Source organism: Prionailurus viverrinus, chromosome B2, assembly GCF_022837055.1.
Source record: "Prionailurus viverrinus isolate Anna chromosome B2, UM_Priviv_1.0, whole genome shotgun sequence".
Taxonomy (NCBI): domain Eukaryota; kingdom Metazoa; phylum Chordata; class Mammalia; order Carnivora; family Felidae; genus Prionailurus; species Prionailurus viverrinus.
The window spans coordinates 149,979,390-149,991,876 of record NC_062565.1 but is presented as its reverse complement, the minus strand read 5'-3'; the positions used below and the strand labels follow the sequence as shown (position 1 = coordinate 149,991,876).

Here is a 12,487-nt window from a genome sequence, read left to right as displayed (position 1 = left end):
CTGGAGGGTGCTGCGGGTCTCAGAGCCATTCCGAGCCCTTTCTATTGTCACATGCACGGTACCCACAGTCCCATGTCTGGGAGTTAAAGTTTTTTGAGAGCTGGTCCGGTTTTTCTAAAATCGAACGCTATTGTTGGGACTTAGTAATAACTGGACCGGTCCTCGGGTTCTCATCGGGGACGAAACTCTGCCCCTGTGGAATTTCTAACTCATTTTGTTCCCGGGTCTGCGCAGGATGCGGGTCAGTCACCGTGCCCACATAGGTGCTCCGGGTAAGCGGGTCGTTGGGATCCGTGTGGCTGGGCTGTCGCTCCCCCGAAGTCCAAAGTACAGAACCTCCCCGGCGCTCCCCTCGGCTGTGGGTCGGGGTGGATCGGGTTTATGGTACGGTGGCCCACAGCCACTCAAGTGCTCCCGTAGCGGGCAGATGTTCTGTACTCGAAATCCGTGTAGCGTTGATCATATGTTATAAAGGTAGCAGTAGTATCCCCTCCCGCCAGTCTGAAACGATGCTCAGTAGTGAAGTGCCTGATGCAATATCCCTGCAGCTCCGGGTTTGATATAGATTCGACCTGAAACCCAGAGGACCCTGAAAATTAATGTCCTTTTCTCCTGTCCCTCATCTTGTCATCTTTGGGTTTCCAAAGTCATCTGTGGACAGTTCTCTGATGTGGTTTTTATTTCAGCAATCAGACCTTCTTCTCCTTATCCCAGTGTTCCAATTACATCGTTGAATCTATAGATGACCAAATGGTGGAACCCTGTTTAAGTAAAACGGAGACATTGTGATGTTGGGGGGAGGGGCTGGCGACACAAGCTAGCGTTTCCTTTCGACATTGCCCTGGCCTTTGCCACAGGGCTGGCGCCCATCTCCGTTTTTGTTTGTTTCTAATGAAGTCGAATCAGTTGGAACAATGTCACATGTTTCATGTTGGCCTTCTTTGTCCAGCTGCCATGATACCCATACGGGCGTGGGTTGTTACAATTAAGAGATCTTTAAGCAAAGCTCAGGGGTAGACATGAATGCAACAGGGAATTACTTGTATAAAAAGTTTCCTTTGCGGTATCACCCAGTCAGAATTGGACTAGATGGGAATCTTTGTGGCTGGGCTCTGAGGGTAAAACAGATTTTTCAAACAAGTACAACTGTTAATCAAATAATGGAGGAGGGCTTGCCTTAAACCTCACATTGACAGAAATTAAACACATGTTCATTGAGATAAATCACTTTGCTGGATCTCAGGCACTTTAAAAAGCTAAAGCTGATAAGAATAGAAACTCAGAACAGTATTTACCTTTATGCCTAATAAGTTTTTATTCATCAAATGCCAAGTTCATTATACAGCTCCTTGTCTCCTTCCGTTTCTTGTCCTTGCCTCGGGGAGGCACACGGGTGAGCCAACTCCCCGGGGCTGTTCAGGAAGAAAGGCAACAGATACCAGGCTGAACTAGCGGAGGGTCAGCGATCCTATACAGCATGATATACACAACCTCCCGTGTCATGGCTCAGCAAAGAGAACCAGGTTTTGAAAGTACCTCAAAAAAAGCATATAATGGACGCCTGGGATGGCTCAGTGGTTGAGCGTCCGACTTTGGCTCAGGTCATGATCTCACGGTTCATGGGTTCAAGCCCCGTATCAGGCTCTGCTGACAGCTCAGAGCCTGGAGGCTGCTTCGGATTCTGTGCCTCCCTCTCTCTCTGCCCCTCCCCCGCTTGTGCACGCTCTCTCTCTCTCTCTCTCTCTCTCTCTCTCGCTCTCTCTCAAAAATGAATAAACATTAAAAAAAATTAAAAAGACATGGTGAGAAACCAAGAGGGGAATATAAATGAGGTTTCTTCAATGTGAAAATAAAATTTCTAAAAACAATAAATACACCGTTGGCTACGTACATCCACTGACTAGAAAGGGATGTGATTGATCTATCAGCACGTAATCGATGAGCACTTCATACAGTCTGGATGCTGGATGCTGGACAGAAGCATTAATAGAGAATGGGCAGCCCAGATAAAGTACTCTGTTCTGTACAAATGCCTTCACCTGCGTCTTAGGAAAAATCATGTAGACGTGTGTTACTATCCTCAGTCTATTGCTAGGAGGATCTCCCCCCAGAACTGAGGATCTTGATGAAAGCTTACCAGCTGATTGATTCTGCAATTGCTTTATAAAGACCTAGTATTTGTTCAGCCCTTTTCTCAGCATTGTAGATCCAGAAACCCTAAGTCCTGGAAGTCCTGGCCTCACGGTGCCTCCACCTAGTGGGGGTTCTAATAAGTCGCTGACCCTGTGCTTTAGTCCAGTAACTTCCAGATTCCGATCCAGCTGCCTTTCTTTTTCCAGAGAAGGCTGTTAATTTGTTTGCGTATCCACAGCAGATTATAGGCCAAGAAACGCTCATCCAAAAAAAAAAAAAAAGTTAAATTTCAGAGGGGAGGTCTGTCCATAGTTTGAGGTTGTGTGATAGGACATATAAAGCCTTAGCATGGATGTGTATTTCCTGTTTGGACTAAAGAAAAAGACAACTCATTTTGTAAACATGAACGTATTGTTTTAATTGTTTCTGTGAAATTTATTTTGTAAAATATACACAGAGACTGAACAATTTGGTTTTTGAATTCAAAATCTGGTGACATAAACAGGAAAGTGACTGTAGCTACTTTAAGGGTAAAAACACTGTTATTTTTATTAAAACAGCCATCAGGGAGAGACGTGGTCTTAATGTTTTCGCACTTGGTTTTAAATTTAACCTCACTTTAATCTAGAATCCAACATTTGGTAAGCTCTAACCAACAGAGAAGCCAGATTACTTAATCAGACTTGGAAACAGTTTATGAATTACAGCTTAAATATTTTTGTAGTGTCTCAGCATTGCACCAACTAAGATGACCAGGATAGTTGACTCTGGCTGGAATGATTCTGGGAGTTTCTAAATGGAAAGTGGATATCTTTCCTAGACTTCTTTGAGCATGCCAGAGAAAGGCATCAAGTCTCGGTGTCTGTCCTTCACCCTGATCTCAGGGCATTGACAACACTGCCCGAGGATCTCACCACCTTCCCGGAAGGTGCAACCGTCTCCTGATTCAGCAGCCCATTTTACAGATGAGGAAACGGAGCCCGGGGAAATCCAAAGGGCTTGCTTTATGGTCCTGGCCCCTAGAATGTTGTAAAGGACGCTCTTGCCATAAGGACGTGTGCTATCATTCTGGGTTGTATGGTTACTGGAGTTTACCAGGTGTTAGACGGGACTTGAAGGAAGGCTGTTGTAATCGTTACAAGGAAATTACCCTGAGGGAAATTGGGATGTTTTGGAATGTGCCCCAAACCTAAGATTCTTCTAGAGAACCTTTTTTGGAAGTTAGAAAGTTCCGGGTGAACCTGGGCTTTGTGTCGCAGTCACCTGAATTGGATTCTCAAGTCCACCTTTCACAGCAGCTGGCTCCTTAAACTCTGTGAGCCTCTTTTCCCTGCACGGTGAGCTGTCGAGAGTAGTTCCTGCCTCAGGGGGTTAAAGTGGCCAGCGTGAGCTGTCGTGAAGACTTAACGCTGCTCTGGATGGTAACTCTGCAAGTCAAGAGTTGTCAGTTATGGATACTGATCAATATTTTCTGGGTTTATCGACATTTTTCCTATTGCCCAGTGTCTCCTGCCTCTGTGTGCACCTGAGATTGCCCCTACCGCCTGCAGAACCCACGGCGTGTGCTATCTCAGTACACTCTCAGCCTGGTAGTTAAGAGTTCAGATGACCTTCCTGTGTGACTAGGGGAAGAAAAGGCCAGAGATCGGCCCCATTCGCTAAGATGAAGTTCCCGTCCCCTGGCTGGGATGGCCATGTCCCTCTATCCTTATCTTATGTACTGCGCTATGAGTCAGCTGTACCGATCCATGAACCCGTTACCAGTTCGGGTCCCAAAGCCATGGCATCATGAGTTGAGGTGGCTTCTAGAGTCAGGAAATGCCCCAGCATCAGTGGCCCGACTGATGGAGCTTTGGGAAGGAGTCCTCCTTGGCTGGGCCTTCAGTTCCCCAGGAGAGACCCCAAAGCTCCAGTGGCTGGCTTGGGGCCTGGGGCAGGTTGAGAGGGGTTGGCTAGGAAGGGCGTTGAGTGCCTATTTTTTTTAAATTAATAAAAAGTGATATCATGTACTGAGTAAGCTTTATCTACCAATTGGCCAAAGGTATCAATACTCAAAGTCAGTCACTTAAGGAACAGTCATTTTGTTTGCAGTCATCAAAGCCAGGGAGTCGGTTCTCTTTGACTACCTGTCATTTCATCTGCCTTTGACATTTTTGCTGAAAGACGACTGAGGGTGAGTGACAAGGACACAATGTCCTTTAGCTGGGAGACGGATGATGGTGAGCGGTTAAGCGGTAGGAGAATTTCATTTGTTTATGTGTTCACTCAATTGTTCACACAACTCCAAGAATTTTGAGCATCTACCATGTACATGGTGCTAAGCAGTTGGTATACGATATGTGATCTTTATATGATCTCTGCCCTCCATGCACTTAACATCTAGTGGGAGAGGCATTCTTGTGAACGGAAGCCCTACAGCGTGGAAGTTCTGTGAAATGACCAACATCACCGGACGTAAATGGTCTTATTATACCGATTGTCGATTTGTTTCCATTTCCCACGGTCGAAGGTAACTGAGCGCTATCTGTGAGTGTTTTTTTAACTGCTTACCCCCTTTTAAAGGGAAGCATGATGTGCCGATAAAGTAACTGCTGAGGGACTCTCACCAAGTACTGTGAGCGTTGTTGGCTCTAGTCATGGAGAAAAAGAAAGCTTCCTGGAAAGTCAGACTTTAAGGCTTCTTCTTGGTGCTTGATAGGTAAGCTCTTCTTCTAGATCTTGGGTGGTTTCCCGGAAAACCATTTCTAATTAAAATAATTTTCAGGTGCCTTCAATAAAGGCACCCAAAAGTTCTATGTTAAGGCTGATTTTTTTATTGGGCTTTCAGAACAACAAAAGGCAGAGACGACCACAATAAATAGTCCGTATTGATGAGTACTTCATTTGCTTACCGTTCTGCTTATGTATGTTTATTCTATTTAAAAAAAATTTTTTTTAAATGTTTTATTTATTTTTGACACAGAGAGAGGCAGAGTGTGAACAGGGGAGGGGCAGAGAGAGAATGAGACACAGAATCCGAAGCAGGCTCTGAACCATCAGCACGGAGCCTGATCAGGGGCTCGAATTCACAAACCACGAGATCATGACCTGAGCTGAAGTCGGACACTCAACCATCTGAGCCACCCAAGCGCCCCTGTTTATTCTATTTTAAAGACACTAAAATTAGGGGCACCTGGGCGACTCAGTTAAGCAGGTCAAGAACTCACAGCTTATGGGTTCGAGCCCCGCATCGGGCTCCGTGCCGACCGCTCACAGCCTGAAGCCCGCTTCAGATTCTGTGTGTCCCTCTCTCTCTGCCCCGACCCCGCTTGTCTCTGTCTCTGTCTCTCTGTCTCTCTCTCTCAAAAATCAATAAGTATTAAAAAAAAATAAAGACACTCAAATTTCTTTGTGGTCATTTTTTGTGCTAAGCCTTACATCTGCAATTTCAATACAGAATTTCTCTCCTTACACGGAAGGAAAGTCCCCAAAGTATCACTGCTTGTTCGAAAGTATGTGAAAAGACAGCCGAAAATATTGAGATCTCACCCCATTGTCTTTTTTCACCTCGTTTACACCTTCTTTCCGTAAATCTGCGGGCAGGCAGTCCTTCTGTGGCATACCCCAATACAGCAGAGGAGGTTTCCCTATGTTTTTCCTGCTTTCACAAGCCCAGGAAAGAGCTGAACACCGACTAAGGGAAGGACGGGGTCTCAGTCCACACCATCTGACTTATTACCCAGGATTTCACTCTGTTTCTTGCATGAGAAACTGCATGAACAGTGTCCCGGATGTGGCAGATTAGCAAGTGGGTAGGAGACGTCCGACCTCTCGGATGCAGGGAGGGAGGTGGAGAGAGAGAGAGGCTCTGGGGCTTGAACCGAGAGTCATGCTAACCAGTGTTGTGGGGGTTGTTCAGTACATTCGGGTGCTCCAGTGGAAAGTGCCCCTCCAAAATGTGGGGAAATCGAGGCTAGGTCTGTTTGGGATACAGTTGGCAACCAGTAGTCGAGCCAGGAATAACCTTCATCTTTGGCCCGAAGGTTCTGGGCGCGTCAAGCTAACACTAACGGCGTCCTGTACGTGCCCCACCGTTATTTCTGATGACGCGGGTTACGTTGTGCGGTATTTTCCCCCCAGCATTACATGTTTGCTGATATATTTTCACTGGTAAAAGCTATTAAATTAAACTCAAGTAGGAATTATCAACAAATAGTCTGTTAAGCCACAGAGCGATTTAATCAAGCAAATGGACGAGGCACAAATATGTTCAGTATAAACTGTGGTTCATCATATCTGCTTCGCAGCTGCGTCAGAAGCCCCTCCTGCTACGAGCCAGCGAGGGGACGCCGTGGTGGCGCAGTTGCAATTAACCACTTGGAACCCGCACGCCGGGCCACGGATGGCGAGCGTGTGGGAGACACAAGCCCACGATTTCCCACTGAGCAGGCAGGACTCTGTGTCTGAAACCGCCCGACATGCGCCGTGGCACAGACTCTCCCCCACCAAGCTGTAGTCAGGCTCTGAGTCTCCGACCTTGGGCTCCTGTGTCATGCTGTGTTGGGTCTGCAGTGCCCAGTGGTAGCAGGAATCCCGCTGAGTCCCTTTAGAGAGAATTCCCCCTCTCTCCCCCCGTACCCTCAATATCTGACCAACTTCTTTTTTTTTTAATTTTTTTTCACATTTTTATTTTTGAAACACAGAGACAGAGTGCAAGCAGGGGAGGGGCAGAGAGAGGGGGACACAGAATCCGAAGCGGGCTCCAGGCTCTGAGCCGTCAGCGCAGAGCCCGACGCGGGGCTCGGACTCACGGACTGTGAGATCGTGACCTGAGCCGAAGTCGGACGCTGAACCAACTGAGCCACCCAGGCGCCCCCCAGATTCCTTATCCCCACCACTCTGCAGCTGATGTCTGCTCGCTCTGGCCCGCCTACAGCAAGAATCCCACTAGGTCGGTCTAGAAAGACTCACCCTGCCCTCACCGACCCTCCAGCCCTGCTTCTTGCCCATAAATCCCCACTCTTCCTTCTTGTATCCGAGTGGGGCTCAGCCTCTCTCCCCTCCCGCAAAACCCTATTGCTGTGCTCCCAGGATGCTGTGCTCCCAGGAATACAGTCTTCCTCACTGTCTTTAGCAAGTGTCAGCATAATCTTTCTTGCCCGACACTTAATGTTGTGGTCGTCTGCATATGTACCTGGAGATCCATGAAGGGTGTCCCAGGAGCACCACCGGTCAGAGAACCCTCCTCAGCCGCACCGGGAAACTACACGTGCCCCCCGCGAGCTCTGCTTTACAAAGGTCCTTGGAACCTCCACACCCTGCACTGTGCCACCTCCCACCACTGGATGCGCCCCCACCTTGCTGGCCACCCTTCTCCTGGCCACCTGGCCCTTCCCTCTGCCTCTCCGGGCCCCTCACCCTGTTGAGCTCCTGCCTCCTCAGCGACAAAACAGGGAGAAGCATAGGCCAGTGCTGTCCTCGAGTTATTAGATGCTCACAAAGTGAAACGTGCCTCGTCAGGGCAGAGTCTGCACTTGGCGTTCTGTGGGCTCAGGCGAGGCCGGCTTTGGTTGGACCCTGTCTGCATCGGGTTCTGCGCTACGATACAGAAACACAGAGTTTCTCCCCTGTCTCGCCCTTCTGAGTGCACATCTGCTTCGGGTTCGCATCATCACCACAAAGCAGCTTTTCGTAAGTTGTGGCTCTGTTGAGGTTACCGAGAGTGATGGTTTAATCGATGTTGCTGACGTTTGAAATGCGGGTCACGGAATAGCAGCTCTTGTAAAAGAGAAGGGGGGTTCACGGGCTGACACGGGGTGGCCGGGGCTGGGGGTGTCGGGAGAGGGGGTGAGGTCCCGGTACATATGCTCTGGCTTCTCACAGAAAATCGTCCTTTCTTTTGACTCTTCTGGTCTCCCGCGTGAAATTAACAAGATTCAAAAACCTGACTCCGAGAACGAGCACTTAGACTATTGGCCGTTGTGTTCCCTCCCGTTGCCAGAGAAAAGAGGGCTCTGAGTAAGACCCACAAGCCAGGAGAAACATGCTTCGTGCCCTGGAATGATTCGTGCGCTGTGTTTTCCGGCGTGGGATTTTCAGATTTAGCCAGAACACGAGTCTGGGACCTGCTTTGATGGGTGTCTGCCATTAACGTGAGTTGGGACACTTTGCATGAGGCGTCCTGGCCACACCGTCCTGCCCAAGGCCCACGGGCTCACAGCTCTCCCTAAAATGTGCAGCTGGATTTATAAGGGGAAGGCGGGGAGGGATTTTACTGTGAAAGACTCTATTTTGGGATGGTGATGGTGAAAATGCTCCAGTGACCACTTAAATTGCTCATCTGGGTCTCAAGGTTCACATTTTTCTTAAGATTTGTTTTTTGTTTTTTGTTTTTGTTTTTTTTTGAGAGAGCACAGAAGCAGGGGAAGGTCAGAGGGAGAGAGAGAATCCCAAGCAGGCTCCACATTGTCAGCACAGAGCCCAGTGCAGGGCTTGAACTCATGAACCCTGCGATCACGGTCTGAGCCGAAATCAAGAGTCAGGTGCTCAACCGACTGAGCCACCCAGCCACCCCCAGCAATGTTCACACTTTTGGCCCAGGATAATTGCAGACTTTCTAGAACTAAGGTTGGATATAGTATCGATTTCCAAATGTATCTTCCTATCCAAAGTATAGCATGGACAGTCCCTTTCTAAGGATGAAAACACCAGAAAGCATCCAACTTGGAAATGTGAGTACAATGCAAGAGGAGGCCGGAAGATGCCTTGGAGGGTCTTTGTGCGAGGAGGTGGAAGGGAGGCCGGAAAGGCTGAGGAAGCCCAGCGGAGTTAGTGCCTGTGGGGCCCCCCATTCTCATGGCCGTCCTCCGGTGAACCGCTGAGGTGCGTCACGGCCACAGGCCACGAGGCGAACGCACAAAAGTGCCACTGGAGACACTCCTGTCCAAGGACTTGCTAGGATGAGTCTCTGGTTGGCTCTGAAGAGAAAGGAAAGGAAAGAAAACCAGACGAACAAAGCGGAAGAGAGCACTTATGTTTAGAACCCCTTCGGCCTCTCGCATTCCGCTCGGATCGTAACTACTTTAGGGACCGGGACATGTGCTGCTGGAACGCGGGAGCCACTCTGGCCGACTGTCCTCATCCCAGAGAACCCCTCGAAACAGCATGCGGCTGGGCATGACTTTTGCGTTTCTAGATCTTATGTTTCGAGATCTTGCATGAATTTTGATGTGTAACTGAATCAAGACTCTGTAGGCTCCATTCCGGCAGCGAAGTAAAGAAAAATGTGTGTCCTGAGAGGATATGCTGAGGTCGGTCCGCAAAGGGCCCGTGTACACGACATGCTCAGTGTGCACTTCAGTGTCTGTAAATGTTTAGACTCTTAAAGTTTTCTTTTTCTTTTTTTTTTTTTTTAATTTTTGAGAGAGACAGAGACAGAGCGTGAGCAGGGAGGGGCAGAGAGAGAGAGGGAGACCCAGAGTCCGAAGCGGGCTCCCGGCTCCGAGCTGTCAACACAGAGCCCGACGCGGGGCTTGAACCCACAAATCGTGAGTTCATGACCCGAGCTGAAGTCAGACGCTTAACCGACTGGGCCCCCCAGGCGCCCCTGTCTTAACGTCTTCACTGGCACCTACAGCTTTTTTCTTTGACAGCCTGTGCTGTTGAGACTGGTGACAATAGGACTTCAGTAGTTGACGTGAGAACAGACAAGGTGACTCAAAATGAACGGGCCGTGATCATTTTGTTAGGTGCACAAGGGAGGGACAAGAGGTACAAACCGGAGGCCCTGACGGGGCTCCTCCTTACTAGGGGTGACGGGCACGGCGAGTCGTGGGGGCACAGCGCCCGCCTTCCCGTTACTGTCTCCACCTCCGTGCAGAGCAAGGGGAACCTGGCCCCTCTTCCCAGCTGTGAGCGCGGCCTTCCGCCCCCACTTCTTGTGCCGCACCCCGTCCAGCCCCTCTGGGGACCCTCCCTCCACCCCCGCGTCGTCCCCTACCCTGGCTGGCTGTCCCTCGGCCCCTCCTCCCACACCCAGCCTCCCCCTTTGCTGGAGCCGCTCCGGGGCGTGGGTCCAGAGCTGCTTTCCCGGAGGACTCTGGCTCTGGAGCACGGACACCTGGGCGCAGAAGCCCTGTAGGGTTGGGGGCAGAGAGGTCGGCAGTGCCACGAGGCCCGGGAAGGAGTGGACCGTGCCACCCTGGGTCCTCGCCCAGAGGGCGGTTTGTGTTCGAGATCCATCCGGAGGGAAGGAAGGTGTCGGCAGAGAAGCGACTTCCTTGTGGTGTGGGCTCAGTCACCCATTTCTGCGATGTTCTAGGTTTTTATCCCCCGAATCACATCCGCTCCTGCCGGGTCAGGCCCGGGTCTGGGGAGCTGCCCCAGCAGGTGCGGAGGAACGTGCCTGTCCTCGGCTGCCGACGGCGTGGGCCCGGCTCCTCTGCGCTAGCTCAGTGCTTTGTCACCATGTGTGAACTTACAGAAAACCTGCAGCTGACCTGGACCCATCAGGCTCGACGCCAGTGGCTCTGGGTCCGTGGACAGCGCACGTGGCCCCCAGGGCTGTCATCCTGCCATGTCCTATATGGATGCTGCCCGTGTAGCACGTGTGTTCTGGGTCGCTGTGTGTGAAGCCCTTGGAGGCCTTCGGTATTAACCGAATACTCCCCGCGCGCCTAGAAATGATCTACGGGGCTTGCGTTTAGGGGGTTAAAGCGTAGGGGCAAATGGGCACGACCTGAGACTCATGGTGGGGGGAGGTAAAACCACGGTGTGCGTGCAGCAAACAAGAAAGGATGATAAAACCGCACGTCAGCGCGACACGGTCCTGGCAGCGGGAGCTTCACGACTCTGAGGCTGCTGTTTGGCGAAACTTGTCCACGCAACTGGTGTCTGAGCCACATTCACAGTGTAGGCGATACAAGCGTCGTCCTGCAATAGGGATTGTGGAAAAAACAAGACAAATCGTTTTTATCACTTAAAATTTTTCAAAAGCTGCAAAAGTATCTTTTTAAAAATGTTTACTTTTGAGAGAGAGCGCGAGCAGGGGAGGGGCAGAGAGAGAGGGAGACACAGGATCCCAAGCAGGCTCCAGGCTCCGAGCTGTCAGCACAGGGCCCGACGCAGGGTTCAGACCCACAGACCATGAGATCATGACCTGAGCGAAGTCGGACGCTCAGCCGGCTGAGCCCCCCAGGCGCCCCAAAAGCTGTAAGATCGCTTAAGAGGTTCAGAAGCTATCCACATTTTAAACTCCCAGAAATTTTTAAATACAATGCATAGCAGCAATTTTTAAAAACTGAGAAACCAGAAAGGCCGATAAGGATTTGTGCTTTAGAGCTTGTGCTTCCAGAAGAATAAGTTTAATTCCAGGAAGGTGGCTTTTGAGACAGCTCCAAAGGCAGTTTCCCATGAAATGTGAAAGCCTCCCAACTCCAAATGCTGGGTTTTTGTGACAGGTCATCTCTCGTGAACACTGATGTGCCCGAGGCCGCTTCCGGGCTGGTGGAGGGAGTGGTGGCCGTGGAGGGACGAGTGGTGGCCGGTGGACAGCAGCCAGGATCTGCCGCGGTTCCCTGTGTGCGCGTGGCCCCCAGACGTGCCTCCTGCAGTCCCCTACTCCAGTTCAGCCTTTGTGGGCCAACGACGGTGTCCTTCCTCCGTGGTTGAAGCAGGAAAGTGGCGGCTTCCCTAAAGTTCCAGACGGTCGGTGGTTCATTCCGACCTGACCTGACGTGCCCGTGTCCAGGACTTTCCTTAGCTCACAAGGAGAGGGCCACCCCGTGTGATATCTTCAGAAGTCTTAAGACGCTTTTCTTACCCCTCCGTCCGTCCCGCGATGCTTCCTCCTCATTATCCCTCCCCTCCGCGAGCTCCCCCCCCCCCCCCCCCCGTGTGCTGCGTGACCAGTGAGCCACAACCTGGGAAGCACCTGTCAGATGGACGGGATGTTCTTTGCACCTTGCGGACGCTCAGCTGAGATGGAGCCTTTAGTTACTAGAGCCGAAATTCTACAAAGGCAGGTGAGGAGCACGGCCTTGTGTCCCACTGGGACTCCAATGGCAGGAGGCACGGGCGACGTAAGGAGAGGAGGGGCCCGGGCTCAGGGCTGCCCGCTGAGTCTCCGTCAGCCCGGGGAGTGCGAGAGAGCCCAGCCCCAGAGTCCACACCGGGGAGCTGGCTGAGTGTGCTGGCGTGGACCCACGGCATCCTCGGCCAGTTGGGAGGCTGGATGATGGCCCCAGAAGGGGTCCATCTGAGTCCTGACCCCAGGGCCCTGTAAACGTGACGGTATTTGGCAAAAGGCACTTTGCAGATTGAATTAAGTGGAGGGTCGTGAGGTGGACAGTCCCGGACGATCCGGGGGCCCCGGGGC

General features: G+C 51.0%; 1 protein-coding gene across 3 annotated transcripts in view; it reads left to right on the top strand.

Moving 5' to 3' along the window:
• RPS6KA2 (ribosomal protein S6 kinase A2) overlaps positions 1–12,487 on the top strand; it is a 355,183-nt gene that overhangs the window by 189,412 nt on the left and 153,284 nt on the right. The window lies entirely within an intron of this gene.